The sequence below is a fragment of the Oncorhynchus kisutch genome, unplaced genomic scaffold (assembly GCF_002021735.2).
Source record: "Oncorhynchus kisutch isolate 150728-3 unplaced genomic scaffold, Okis_V2 scaffold4077, whole genome shotgun sequence".
Lineage (NCBI taxonomy): Eukaryota > Metazoa > Chordata > Actinopteri > Salmoniformes > Salmonidae > Oncorhynchus > Oncorhynchus kisutch.
Window position 1 is genome coordinate 100,330 of NW_022266022.1, and position 14,661 is coordinate 114,990.

Genomic DNA, 14,661 nt, shown 5'->3' on the forward strand with positions numbered 1-14,661 from the left:
CCTGCAGCCTTGCGAGGGTTAACACGTTTAAATGTCTTACTCACTTCGGCTGCAGTGAAGGAGAGACCGCATGTTTTCGTTGCAGGCCGTGTCAGTGGCACTGTATTGTCCTCAAAGCGGGCAAAAAAGTTATTTAGTCTGCCTGGGAGCAAGACATCCTGGTCCGTGACTGGGCTGGGTTTCTTCCTGTAGTCCGTGATTGACTGTAGACCCTGCCACATGCCTCTTGTGTCTGAGCCGTTGAATTGAGATTCTACTTTGTCTCTGTACTGGCGCTTAGCTTGTTTGATAGCCTTGCGGAGGGAATAGCTGCACTGTTTGTATTCAGTCATGTTACCAGACACCTTGCCCTGATTAAAAGCAGCGGTTCGCGCCTTCAGTTTCACACGAATGCTGCCATCAATCCACGGTTTCTGGTTAGGGAATGTTTTAATCGTTGCTATGGGAACGACATCTTCAACGCACGTTCTAATGAACTCGCACACCGAATCAGCGTATTCGTCAATGTTGTTGTCTGACGCAATACGAAACATCTCCCAGTCCACGTGATGGAAGCAGTCTTGGAGTGTGGAGTCAGCTTGGTCGGACCAGCGTTGGACAGACCTCAGCGTGGGAGCTTCTTGTTTTAGTTTCTGTCTGTAGGCAGGGATCAACAAAATGGAGTCGTGGTCAGCTTTTCCGAGGCAGGGCCTTATATGCGTCGCGGAAGTTAGAGTAACAATGATCCAGGGTCTTTCCACCCCTGGTTGCGCAATCGATATGCTGATAAAATTTAGGGAGTCTTGTTTTCAGATTAGCCTTGTTAAAATCCCCAGCTACAATGAATGCAGCCTCCGGATAAATCGTTTCCAGTTTGCAGAGAGTTAAATAAAGTACGTTCAGAGCCATCGATGTGTCTGCTTGGGGGGGGGATATATACGGCTGTGATTATAATCGAAGAGAATTCTCTTGGTAGATAATGCGGTCTACATTTGATTGTGAGGAATTCTAAATCAGGTGAACAGAAGGATTTGAGTTCCTGTATGTTTCTTTCATCAACCTTGTTGTCAAGAGACTGGACATTGGCGAGAAGAATGCTAGGGAGTGGTGCACGATGTGCCCGTCTCCGGAGTCTGACCAGAAGACCGCTTCGTTTCCCTCTTTTTCTGAGTCGTTTTTTTGGGTCGCTGCATGTAATCCACTCCGTTACACTGGTTGTAAGGCAGAACACAGGAGCCGCATCGTGAAAAACATATTCTTGGTCGTACTGATGGTGAGTTGACGCTGATCTTATATTCAGTAGTTCTTCTCGGCTGTATGTAATGAAACCTAAGATGACCTGGGGTACTAGTGTAAGAAATAACACGTAAAAAAACAAAAAACTGCATAGTTTCCTAGGAACGCGAAGCGAGGCGAAGCGAGGCGGCCATCTCTGTCGGCGCCGGAAGTAATGTGTGTCCTCTTCAAAGGGGGACACACTCTTGACCCAAACTGCTACAGACCTATATCTATCCTACCTTGCCTTTCTAAGGTCTTCGAAAGCAAAGTCAACCAACAGATTGCCGACCATTTCGAATCTCACCATACCTTCTCTGCTATGCAATCTGGTTTCAGAGCTGGTCATGGGTGCACCTCAGCGACGCTCAAGATCCTAAACGATATCTTAACCGCCATCGATAAGAAACATTACTGTGCAGCCGTATTCATTGATCTGGCCAAGGCTTTCAACTCTGTCAATCACCACATCCTCATCGGCAGACTCAACAGCCTTGGTTTCTCAAATGATTGCCTTGCCTGGTTCACCAACTACTTCTCTGATAGAGTTCAGTGTGTCAAATCGGAGGGTCTGCTGTCCGGACCTCTGGCAGTCTTTATGGGGGTGCCACAGGGTTCAATTGTTGGACCGACTCTCTTCTCTGTATACATCAATGATGTCGCTCTTGCTGCTTGTGAGTCTCTGATCCACCTCTACGCAGACAACACCATTCTGTATACTTCTGGCCCTTCTTTGGACACTGTGTTAACAACCCTCCAGGCAAGCTTCAATGCCATACAACTCTCCTTCCGTGGCCTCCAATTGCTCTTGAATACAAGTAAAACTAAATGCATGCTCTTCAACCGATCGCTGCCTGCACCTGCCCGCCTGTCCAACATCACTACTCTGGACGGCTCTGACTTAGAATACGTGGACAACTACAAATACCTAGGTGTCTGGTTAGACTGTAAACTCTCCTTCCAGACCCACATCAAACATCTCCAATCCAGAGTTAAATCTAGAATTGGCTTCCTATTTCGCAACAAAGCATCCTTCACTCATGCTGCCAAACATATCCTTGTAAAACTGACCATCCTACCAATCCTCGACTTCGGCGATGTCATTTATAAAATAGCCTCCAATACCCTACTCAACAAATTGGATGCAGTCTATCACAGTGCAATACGTTTTGTCACCAAAGCCCCATATACTACCCACCATTGCGACCTGTACACTCTCGTTGGCTGGCCCTCGCTTCATACTCATCGCCAAACCCACTGGCTCCATGTCATCTACAAGACCCTGCTAGGTAAAGTCCCCCCTTATCTCAGCTCGCTGGTCACCATAGCATCACCCACCTGTAGCACGCCCTCCAGCAGGTATATCTCTCTGGTCACCCCCAAAACCAATTCTTTCTTTGGCTGCATCTTCTTCCAGTTCTCTGCTGCCAATGACTGGAACGAACTACAACAATCTCTGAAACTGGAAACACTTATCTCCCTCACTAGCTTTAAGCACCAACTGTCAGAGCAGCTCACAGATTACTGCACCTGTACATAGCCCACCTATAATTTAAGCCCAAACAACTACCTCTTTCCCAACTGTATTCTATTTATTTAGCTCCTTTGCATCCCATTATTTTTATCTCTACTTTGCACATTCTTCCACTGCAAATCTACCATTCCAGTGTTTTACTTGCTATATTGTATTTACTTTGCCACCATGGCCCTTTTTTGCCTTTACCTCCCTTATCTCACCTCATTTGCTCACATCGTATATAGACTTGTTTATACTGTATTATTGACTGTATGTTTGTTTTACTCCATGTGTAACTCTGTCGTTGTATGTGTCGAACTGCTTTGCTTTATCTTGGCCAGGTCGCAATTGTAAATGAGAACTTGTTCTCAACTTGCCTACCTGGTTAAATAAAGGTGAAATAAAAAATAAAATAAAAAAGTGTATCTATGATAAAAAATGACAGACCTCTACATGCTTTGTAAGTAGGAAACACTGCCGATTTTGCAGGTTATCAAATACTTGTTCTCCCCACTGTATAGCCATATTATAAAGTATGAAAAGGCTTGTTCGTTCACGTCATGAATTCACTATGACATGATATTTGTATTACGACTTTTATTATGTAATAGATCATATGGGTTGAAAAGTGTTTTATCAGAAAAGTATGAAAATCAAATTAAATATTATTATTCACGTGCCGAATACAACCGGTGTAGACCTTAGTGAGATGCTTACTTACAAGCCCTTCACCAACAATGCAGTTAAGAAAAATACTTGTTAAGTAAAAAAAAATGTTTTGTTTAAAAAGAATGATGAAATAAAAGTAACAAATAATTAAAGAGCAGCAGTAAAATAACAATAGAGAGGAAATGTGGAGGCTATTTACAGGGGGTACCGGTACAGAGTCAATGTGGAGGCTATTTACAGGGGGTACCGGTACAGAGTCAATGTGGAGGTTATATACAGGGGGTACCGGTACAGAGTCAATGTGGAGGTTATATACAGGGGGTACCGGTACAGAGTTAATGTGGAGGCTATTTACAGGGGGTACCGGTACAGAGTCAATGTGCCGGGGCACCGGTTAGTCAAGGTAAATGAGGCAATATGCACATGTAGGTAGAGTTAAAGTGACTACGCATAGATAATAGTAGCAGCAGCGTAAAGGGGTGGGTGGGTGGGGGGGGGCAGTCCCTCTGACACCGCCTGGTATAGAAGTCCTGAGTGGCAGGAAGCTTGGCCCTAGTGATTACTGGGCCGTACGCACTGCCCTCTGTAGTGCCTTGCGGTCAGAGGCCGAGCAGTTGCCAAACCAGGCAGTGATGCAATCAGTCAGGATGCTCTCGATGGTGCAGCTGTAGAACGTTTTGAGGATCTGAGGACCCATGACAAATCTTTTCAGTATCCTGAGGGGGAATAGGTTTTGTCGTGCACTCTTCACGACTGTCTTGGTGTGCTTGGACCATGATAGTTTGTTGGTGATGCGGACACCAAGGAACTTGAAACTCTCAACCTGCTTCACTACAGCTCTGTCAATGAGAATGGGGCGTGCTTGGTCCTCCTTTTCCTGTAGTCCACAATCATCTCCTTTATCTTGATCACATTGAGGGAATGGTTGCTGTCCTGGCACCACATGACCAGGTCTCTGACCTCCTCCCTGTAGGCTTTCTTGTTGTTGTTGTCAGTGATCAGGCCTGATGACACTGTTGTGTCATCAGCAAACTTAATGATGGTGTGGGAGTCGTGTCTGGCCATGCAGTCATGAGTGAACAGGGAGTACAGGAGGGGGCTGAGCATGCACCCCTGAGGGGCCCCCTGTGATTAGGATCAGCATGGCAGATGTGTTGTTACTTACTCCTACCACCTGGGGGTGGCCCGTCAGGAAGTCCAGGATCCAGTTACCAGGTTCCTAAGCTTAAAGATGAACTTTGAGGGCACTATGGTGTTGAAAGCGGAGCTGTAGTCAATGAATAGCATTCTCACCTTTTTTATTTTTTATCTAGGCAAGTCAGTTAAAGAACAAATTCTTATTTATAATGACAGCCTATGAAAGTGGGTTAACTGTCACGAATCCCGCCGAAGATGGTGCCTCTTCCTGTTCGGGCGGCGCTCGGCGGTCGTCGTCGCCGGCCTACTAGCTGCCATCGATTCCCTTTCCTTTTTGTTTCTGTTAGTTGGGTCTAATTGGTAACACCTGTTTTGAGTTTAGTTTTGTTTGTAGGCTACTTAAGGGCACTAGGCCCGCTGGCTATTGTGCGGGCTTGTTCTCTGTTTTATGGTGTTGGTTTATTTTGTGGTCTCTATTTTTCCAGACAGTTTAGTCCTGTTTGTTTGGACGGGTTGTTTCATGCACCCTTGTGTTTTGCATGTCCGTTTTCGGCTGTCTTTGGAATAAAGATCCACGTTCGGAACTAACCTGCTCTCTGCGCTTGACTCCTCCACCCACCATTCCTAGAGGCCGTAACATAACTGCCATGTTCACGGGTAGATAGACAGATTTTTACCTTGTTAGCTCGAGAGATTCGATCTAGCACCTTTACGGTTACTGGCACAATTTTCTACCACCTGCCCGCCTCTACAGTCATTGGCCAAAAGGGGTTTTTGAGAATACACAAAATGATTAATTTCCACAAAGTTTGCTTGCTTCAGTGTCTTAGATATTTTGTCAGATGTTACTAATTGGAATAGTGCAAATAGTATTACAAGCATTGTCATAAGTGTCAAAGTCGCTTTTAATTGACAATTACATGAAGTTGATGCAAAGAGTCAATATTGCAGTGTTGACCTTCCTTTTTTCAAGACCTCTATGCAATCCGCCTTGGCATGCTGTCAAGTACTACTTCTGGGCCACATGCCTGACTGATGGCAGCCCATTCTTGGCATAATCATGCTTGGAGTTGTCAGAATTTGTGGGTTTTTGTTTGTCCACCCGCCTCTTGAGGATTGAACACCAATATTCTCAATGGGATTAAGGTCTGGGGAGTTTCCTGACCATGGACCCAAAATATCGATGTTTTGTTCCCCGAGCCACTTAGATATCACTTTTGCCTTATGGCAAGGTGCTCCATCATGCTGGAAAAGCCATTGTTCATCACCAAACTGTTCCTGGATAGTTGGGAGAAGTTGCTCTCGGAGGATGTGTTGGTACCATTCTTTATTCATGGCTGTGTTCTGAGGGAAAATTGTGAGTGAGCCCACTCCCTTGGCTGAGAAGCAACCCCACACTTGAATGGTCTCAGGATGCTTTACTGTTGGCATGACACAGGACTGATGGTAGCGCTCACCTTGTCTTCTCCAGACAAGCTTTTTTCCGGATGCCCCAAACAATCGGAAATGGGATTCATGAGAGAAAATGACTTTACCCCAGTCTTCAGCAGTCCAATCCCTATACCTTTTGCAAAACATCAGTCTGTCCCTGATATTTTTCCTGGAGAGAAGGGGCTTCTTTGCTGCCCTTCTTGACAACAGGCCATCCTCCAAAAGTCTTCGCCTCACTGTGCGTGCAGAGTAACCCAAACACAAATATGGTCATAAATGCATTTAACGGTCATTCTGATTTTAATGCCCGCTATAGGAGCACCCTACTCGGCCCTCTTTCACTCAGGGCCGTCCTGGGTGCTTTATGGACTGTTTGACAAGTGCTGGGAGGAATAGAGCCGTGCACCTGGTGATTGAAACCGTGCATCTGGTAACCAAAAAACACAAATATGGTCATAAATGCATTTAACGGTCATTCTGATTTAATGCCCGCTATAGGAGCACCCTACTACGGCCCTCTTTCACTCAGGGCCGTCCTGGGTGCTTTATAGGACTGTTTGAACAAGTGCTGGAGGAGGAAATAGAGCCGTGCACCTGGTGATTGAAACCGTGCATCTGGTAACCCAAAAACACAAATAGTGTCATAATGCATTTAACGGTCATTCTGATTTTAATGCCCGCTATAGAGCACCTACGACGGCCCTCTTTCACTCAGGGCCGTCCTGGGTGCTTTATGGACTGTTTGACAAGTGCTGGAGGAGGAAATAGAGCCGTGCACCTGGTGATTGAAAACCGTGCACCTGGTGATTGAAAACGTGCATCTGGTAACCCAAAATTCAAATATGGTCCTAAATGCATTTAAGGGTCATTCTGATATTAATGCCCGCTATGGAAACACCCTACTACGGGCCCTCTCTCTGTCGGGGGCGACCTGAGTGCATTATGGACACTTTGAAATTTCACGATGGATACTGATTGCTATACAAGCGGTAACCCAAAAACACAAATATGGTCATAAATGCATTTAAACGGTCATTCTGATTTTAATGCCCGCTATAGGAGCACCCTACTTACGGCCCTCTTTCACTCAGGGCCGTCCTGGGTGCTTTATGGACTGTTTGACAAGTGCTGGAGGAGGAAATAGAGCCGTGCACCTGGTGATTGAAACCGTGCATCTGGTACCCCAAAAACACAAATATGGTCATAAATGCATTTAACGGTCATTCTGATTTTAATGCCCGCTATAGGAGCACCCTACTACGGCCCTCTTTCACTCAGGGCCGTCCTGGGTGCTTTATGGACTGTTTGACAAGTGCTGGAGGAGGAAATAGAGCCGTGCACCTGGTGATTGAAACCGTGCACCTGGTGATTGAAAACGTGCATCTGGTAACCCAAAAATTCAAATATGGTCCTAAATGCATTTAAGGGTCATTCTGATATTAATGCCCGCTATGGAAACACCCTACTACGGCCCTCTCTCTGTCGGGGGCGACCTGAGTGCATTATGGACACTTTGAAATTTCACGATGGATACTGATTGCTATACAAGCGGTAACCCAAAAACACAAATATGGTCATAAATGCATTTAACGGTCATTCTGATTTTAATGCCCGCTATAGGAGCACCCTACTACGGCCCTCTTTCACTCAGGGCCGTCCTGGGTGCTTTATGGACTGTTTGACAAGTGCTGGAGGAGGAAATAGAGCCGTGCACCTGGTGATTGAAACCGTGCATCTGGTAACCCAAAAACACAAATATGGTCATAAATGCATTTAACGGTCATTCTGATTTTAATGCCCGCTATAGGAGCACCCTACTACGGCCCTCTTTCACTCAGGGCCGTCCTGGGTGCTTTATGGACTGTTTGACAAGTGCTGGAGGAGGAAATAGAGCCGTGCACCTGGTGATTGAAACCGTGCATCTGGTAACCCAAAAACACAAATATGGTCATAAATGCATTTAAACGGTCATTCTGATTTTAATGCCCGCTATAGGAGCACCCTACTACGGCCCTCTTTCACTCAGGGCCGTCCTGGGTGCTTTATGGACTGTTTGACAAGTGCTGGAGGAGGAAATAGAGCCGTGCACCTGGTGATTGAAACCGTGCACCTGGTGATTGAAAACGTGCATCTGGTAACCCAAAAATTCAAATATGGTCCTAAATGCATTTAAGGGGTCATTCTGATATTAATGCCCGCTATGGAAACACCCTACTACGGCCCTCTCTCTGTCGGGGGCGACCTGAGTGCATTATGGACACTTTGAAATTTCACGATGGATACTGATTGCTATACAAGCGGTAACCCAAAAACACAAATATGGTCATAAATGCATTTAACGGTCATTCTGATTTTAATGCCCGCTATAGGAGCACCCTACTACGGCCCTCTTTCACTCAGGGCCGTCCTGGGTGCTTTATGGACTGTTTGACAAGTGCTGGAGGAGGAAATAGAGCCGTGCACCTGGTGATTGAAACCGTGCATCTGGTAACCCAAAAACACAAATATGGTCATAAATGCATTTAACGGTCATTCTGATTTTAATGCCCGCTATAGGAGCACCCTACTACGGCCCTCTTTCACTCAGGGCCGTCCTGGGTGCTTTATGGACTGTTTGACAAGTGCTGGAGGAGGAAATAGAGCCGTGCACCTGGTGATTGAAACCGTGCACCTGGTGATTGAAAACGTGCATCTGGTAACCCAAAAATTCAAATATGGTCCTAAATGCATTTAAGGGTCATTCTGATATTAATGCCCGCTATGGAAACACCCTACTACGGCCCTCTCTCTGTCGGGGGCGACCTGAGTGCATTATGGACACTTTGAAATTTCACGATGGATACTGATTGCTATACAAGCGGTAACCCAAAAACACAAATATGGTCATAAATGCATTTAACGGTCATTCTGATTTTAATGCCCGCTATAGGAGCACCCTACTACGGCCCTCTTTCACTCAGGGCCGTCCTGGGTGCTTTATGGACTGTTTGACAAGTGCTGGAGGAGGAAATAGAGCCGTGCACCTGGTGATTGAAACCGTGCATCTGGTAACCCAAAAACACAAATATGGTCATAAATGCATTTAACGGTCATTCTGATTTAATGCCCGCTATAGGAGCACCCTACTACGGCCCTCTTTCACTCAGGGCCGTCCTGGGTGCTTTATGGACTGTTTGACAAGTGCTGGAGGAGGAAATAGAGCCGTGCACCTGGTGATTGAAACCGTGCATCTGGTAACCCAAAAACACAAATATGGTCATAAATGCATTTAACGGTCATTCTGATTTTAATGCCCGCTATAGGAGCACCCTACTACGGCCCTCTTTCACTCAGGGCCGTCCTGGGTGCTTTATGGACTGTTTGACAAGTGCTGGAGGAGGAAATAGAGCCGTGCACCTGGTGATTGAAACCGTGCACCTGGTGATTGAAAACGTGCATCTGGTAACCCAAAAATTCAAATATGGTCCTAAATGCATTTAAGGGTCATTCTGATATTAATGCCCGCTATGGAAACACCCTACTACGGCCCTCTCTCTGTCGGGGGCGACCTGAGTGCATTATGGACACTTTGAAATTTCACGATGGATACTGATTGCTATACAAGCGGTAACCCAAAAACACAAATATGGTCATAAATGCATTTAACGGTCATTCTGATTTTAATGCCCGCTATAGGAGCACCCTACTACGGCCCTCTTTCACTCAGGGCCGTCCTGGGTGCTTTATGGACTGTTTGACAAGTGCTGGAGGAGGAAATAGAGCCGTGCACCTGGTGATTGAAACCGTGCATCTGGTAACCCAAAAACACAAATATGGTCATAAATGCATTTAACGGTCATTCTGATTTTAATGCCCGCTATAGGAGCACCCTACTACGGCCCTCTTTCACTCAGGGCCGTCCTGGGTGCTTTATGGACTGTTTGACAAGTGCTGGAGGAGGAAATAGAGCCGTGCACCTGGTGATTGAAACCGTGCACCTGGTGATTGAAAACGTGCATCTGGTAACCCAAAAATTCAAATATGGTCCTAAATGCATTTAAGGGTCATTCTGATATTAATGCCCGCTATGGAAACACCCTACTACGGCCCTCTCTCTGTCGGGGGCGACCTGAGTGCATTATGGACACTTTGAAATTTCACGATGGATACTGATTGCTATACAAGCGGTAACCCAAAAACACAAATATGGTCATAAATGCATTTAACGGTCATTCTGATTTTAATGCCCGCTATAGGAGCACCCTACTACGGCCCTCTTTCACTCAGGGCCGTCCTGGGTGCTTTATGGACTGTTTGACAAGTGCTGGAGGAGGAAATAGAGCCGTGCACCTGGTGATTGAAACCGTGCATCTGGTAACCCAAAAACACAAATATGGTCATAAATGCATTTAACGGTCATTCTGATTTTAATGCCCGCTATAGGAGCACCCTACTACGGCCCTCTTTCACTCAGGGCCGTCCTGGGTGCTTTATGGACTGTTTGACAAGTGCTGGAGGAGGAAATAGAGCCGTGCACCTGGTGATTGAAACCGTGCACCTGGTGATTGAAAACGTGCATCTGGTAACCCAAAAATTCAAATATGGTCCTAAATGCATTTAAGGGTCATTCTGATATTAATGCCCGCTATGGAAACACCCTACTACGGCCCTCTCTCTGTCGGGGGCGACCTGAGTGCATTATGGACACTTTGAAATTTCACGATGGATACTGATTGCTATACAAGCGGTAACCCAAAAACACAAATATGGTCATAAATGCATTTAACGGTCATTCTGATTTTAATGCCCGCTATAGGAGCACCCTACTACGGCCCTCTTTCACTCAGGGCCGTCCTGGGTGCTTTATGGACTGTTTGACAAGTGCTGGAGGAGGAAATAGAGCCGTGCACCTGGTGATTGAAACCGTGCATCTGGTAACCCAAAAACACAAATATGGTCATAAATGCATTTAACGGTCATTCTGATTTTAATGCCCGCTATAGGAGCACCCTACTACGGCCCTCTTTCACTCAGGGCCGTCCTGGGTGCTTTATGGACTGTTTGACAAGTGCTGGAGGAGGAAATAGAGCCGTGCACCTGGTGATTGAAACCGTGCACCTGGTGATTGAAAACGTGCATCTGGTAACCCAAAAATTCAAATATGGTCCTAAATGCATTTAAGGGTCATTCTGATATTAATGCCCGCTATGGAAACACCCTACTACGGCCCTCTCTCTGTCGGGGGCGACCTGAGTGCATTATGGACACTTGGAAATTCACGATGGATACTGATTGCTATACAAGCGGTAACCCAAAAACACAATATGGTCATAAATGCATTTAACGGTCATTCTGATTTTAATGCCCGCTATAGGAGCACCCTACTACGGCCCTCTTTCACTCAGGGCCGTCCTGGGTGCTTTATGGACTGTTTGACAAGTGCTGGAGGAGGAAATAGAGCCGTGCACCTGGTGATTGAAACCGTGCATCTGGTAACCCAAAAACACAAATATGGTCATAAATGCATTTAACGTCATTCTGATTTTAATGCCCGCTATAGGAGCACCCTACTACGGCCCTCTTTCACTCAGGGCCGTCCTGGGTGCTTTATGGCTGTTTGACAAGTGCTGGAGGAGGAAATAGAGCCGTGCACCTGGTGATTGAAACCGTGCACCTGGTGATTGAAAAACGGCAATCCAAATATCACTTGATTATCTGTAGTGCTGGAGGAATGACACACCCAGATAAACACACACAGAGTTTTAAAAAAGGACAGTTTAAAAGAAGGAACCTGATCTTCTTTATATTCAAACTGACAGACTCCATATTCAATTCATATTTTCTAATAAAAACAAACAATATATGTTTGAGAGTATACCCTGTACCATTTCATTTCATCTGGTAAAGACAGGTAAACACATTGTCAGTCAACAATATAAGACAACGGGAGCACTGTGTATGTTCTCTGATGAATTTTAAGTCAATGTGATGTATATCAATATACACGCTAAGAGAAGTAATTTCTCTTTCCTGTGTGGATTCACTAATGACGTTTAAGTGACTGTTATGAGTAATATGTTTTCCCACAGTCTGAGCTTTTCTAAGCCTTCTCCTCTGTGTGCAGTCTAATGTGTTCTTTCAGGCTTCCTAAATGGGCAAAAGCTTTGCACCCTGGGAGGAGTGGTAAGGCTTCTGCACTGTGTGTATTCTCTCATGTCGTGTCAGCGTCCCTGAAAGGGCCGAAACACTTCCACACTGGGAGCAGTGGTAAGGCTTTTCCCCTGTGTGTATTCTCTCATGCTGTTTCAGTTCCCCCAAATGGTTGAAGCGCTTTCCACATTGGGAGCAGTGGTAAGGCTTCTCTCCTGTGTGTATTCTCTCGTGGTGTCTCAGGATCCCTAAACCGGTTAAAACTCCTTCCACACTGAGAGCAGTGGTAAGGCTTCTCCCCGTGTGTATTCTCTCATGCTGTTTCAGTTCCCCGACTGGTTGAAACGCTTTCCACATAGGGAGCAGTGGTAAGGCTTCTCTCCTGTGTGTACTCTCTCATGTCGTATCAGCTCCCCGACTGGTTGAAAACACTTTCCACACTGTGAGGAGCGGTAAGGCTTCTCTCCTGTGTGTATTCTCTCATGCTGTTCAGATGAAAAGGCCGTTTGAAACACTTTCCACGCTGGGAGCAGTGGTAAGGCTTCTCCCCTGTGTGTATTATCTTCTTGTGTTGTTTCAGGTGTGCTTTTTGGTTGAAACACTGTCCACACTGGGAGCAGTGGTAAGGCTTCTCCCCTGTGTGTATTCTCTCATGAGCTTTCAGGTGTGCTTTCTGGTTAAAACTCTTTCCACAGTGGGAGCACTGGTGTCGTCTTGCTGGTTTGGACGTCCCTGAGTCTGGTCTTTCTCCTGCCAAAGACAGTGTTATTTTTAAATAGAGACCCAGATGAAACCACATGATAAAACAACCTTGCTACGAGGGTAAATCCTAAATCAGATCTCTCAATAACCTGAGGTCAGTTTTAACAATCTTATTACAAACTTATTTCATTCATCCTGTTTTACAAGTCAGAACACAAAAACCTAGACAGTTCTAGGACACTGAAGACACAGACGTCGCTGGATTCCAATTGAACAGGTGGTTCTAATATATAACATTCATAGCTGTATGATACAGAATGTGACCTACACACTTCCTTAAACATCAAATAACTAAAGAAGTAATTTTGTGTGGAAGTCCAAAACTTGTTTTTACGTCGCAGATACAAAGAACATCAGTAACATCTCCCCGTTGTTGAAAGGGTTCGACACATGCTGTTTAAATGGACCAATTTCTTATTTAGATGTTCACAGATTTTCAACATTTTGATTATCGCCGATGTCATATTTTGGGTAAAGTAAAAAATAAGGTGAAATATTTGGGTAAATGTTCCTAAAACTGATAGTAACAACAATAAACAAAATATAAACGTTAGTGATAATCCATCCACCTGACAGGTGTGGCATATCAAGAAGCTGATTGAACAGCGTGATTGTTACACAGGTGCATCCTGTGCTGGGGGTAATAAAAGGCTCCTCGAAAATGTGCAGTTTGGTCACACAACAATGCCACAGATCCCTGAGGGAGCAGGCAATTGGCATGCTGACTGCAGGAATGTCCACTGGAGCTGTTGTCAGGGAATTTAATGTACAGTACCAGTCAAAAGTTTGGACTCACCTCTCTTTCAAGGGTTTTTTTTTATTTACTATTTTCTACATTGTAAAATAATGGAGAAGACATCAAAATTATTAAAAAACACATGGAATCATGTAGTAACCACAAGTGTTAAAATTAAATATATATTTTATTCTTCAAAAGTTGCCACCTTTGCTTTCTCTCAACCAGCTTCACCTGGAATCCTTTCCAACAGTCTTGTAGGAGTTCCCATATATGCTGAGAACTTGTAAGCTGCTTTTCCTTCACTCTGCGATCCAACTAATCCCAAACTATTTCGATTTGGGTGAGGTCGAGGCCAGGTCATCTGATGCAGCACTCCCATCTTGGTCAAATAGCTCTTACACAGCCTGGAGGTGTGTTGGGGTCATTGTCCTGTTTGAAAAACAAATGACAATGGACTAAGCCCAAACCAGATGGGATGGCATATCGCTGCAGAATGCTGTGGTAGTCATGCTGGTTAAGTGTGACTTGAATAAATAAATCACTGACATTGTCAATAGCAAAGCACCCGCACACCATCACATCTCCTCCTCCATGCTTCACGGTGGGAACCACACATGCGGAGATAATCTGTTCATCTACTCCTCGTCTCACAAAGACATGACGCTCGGAACCAAATACTCAAATTTGGACTCATCAGAGGACAGATATCCACGGTCTAATGTCCATTGCTCATGTTTCTTGGCCCAAGCAAGTCTCTTCTTCTTATTGGTGTCCTTTAGTAGTGGTTTCCTTGCAGCAATTCGACCATGAAGGCCTGATTCACGCAGTCTCCTCTGAACCGAGGATGTTGAGATGCGTCTGTTGCTTGAACTTGTGAAGCATTTATTTGGGCTGCAATTTCTAGGCTGGTAACTCTAATGAACTTATGCATCAGAAGTAACTCTGGGTCTTCCATTCTTGTGGTGGTCTCTAAAGTAATGATGGACTGTTGCTTCTCTTTGCTTATTGAGCTGTTCTTGACATA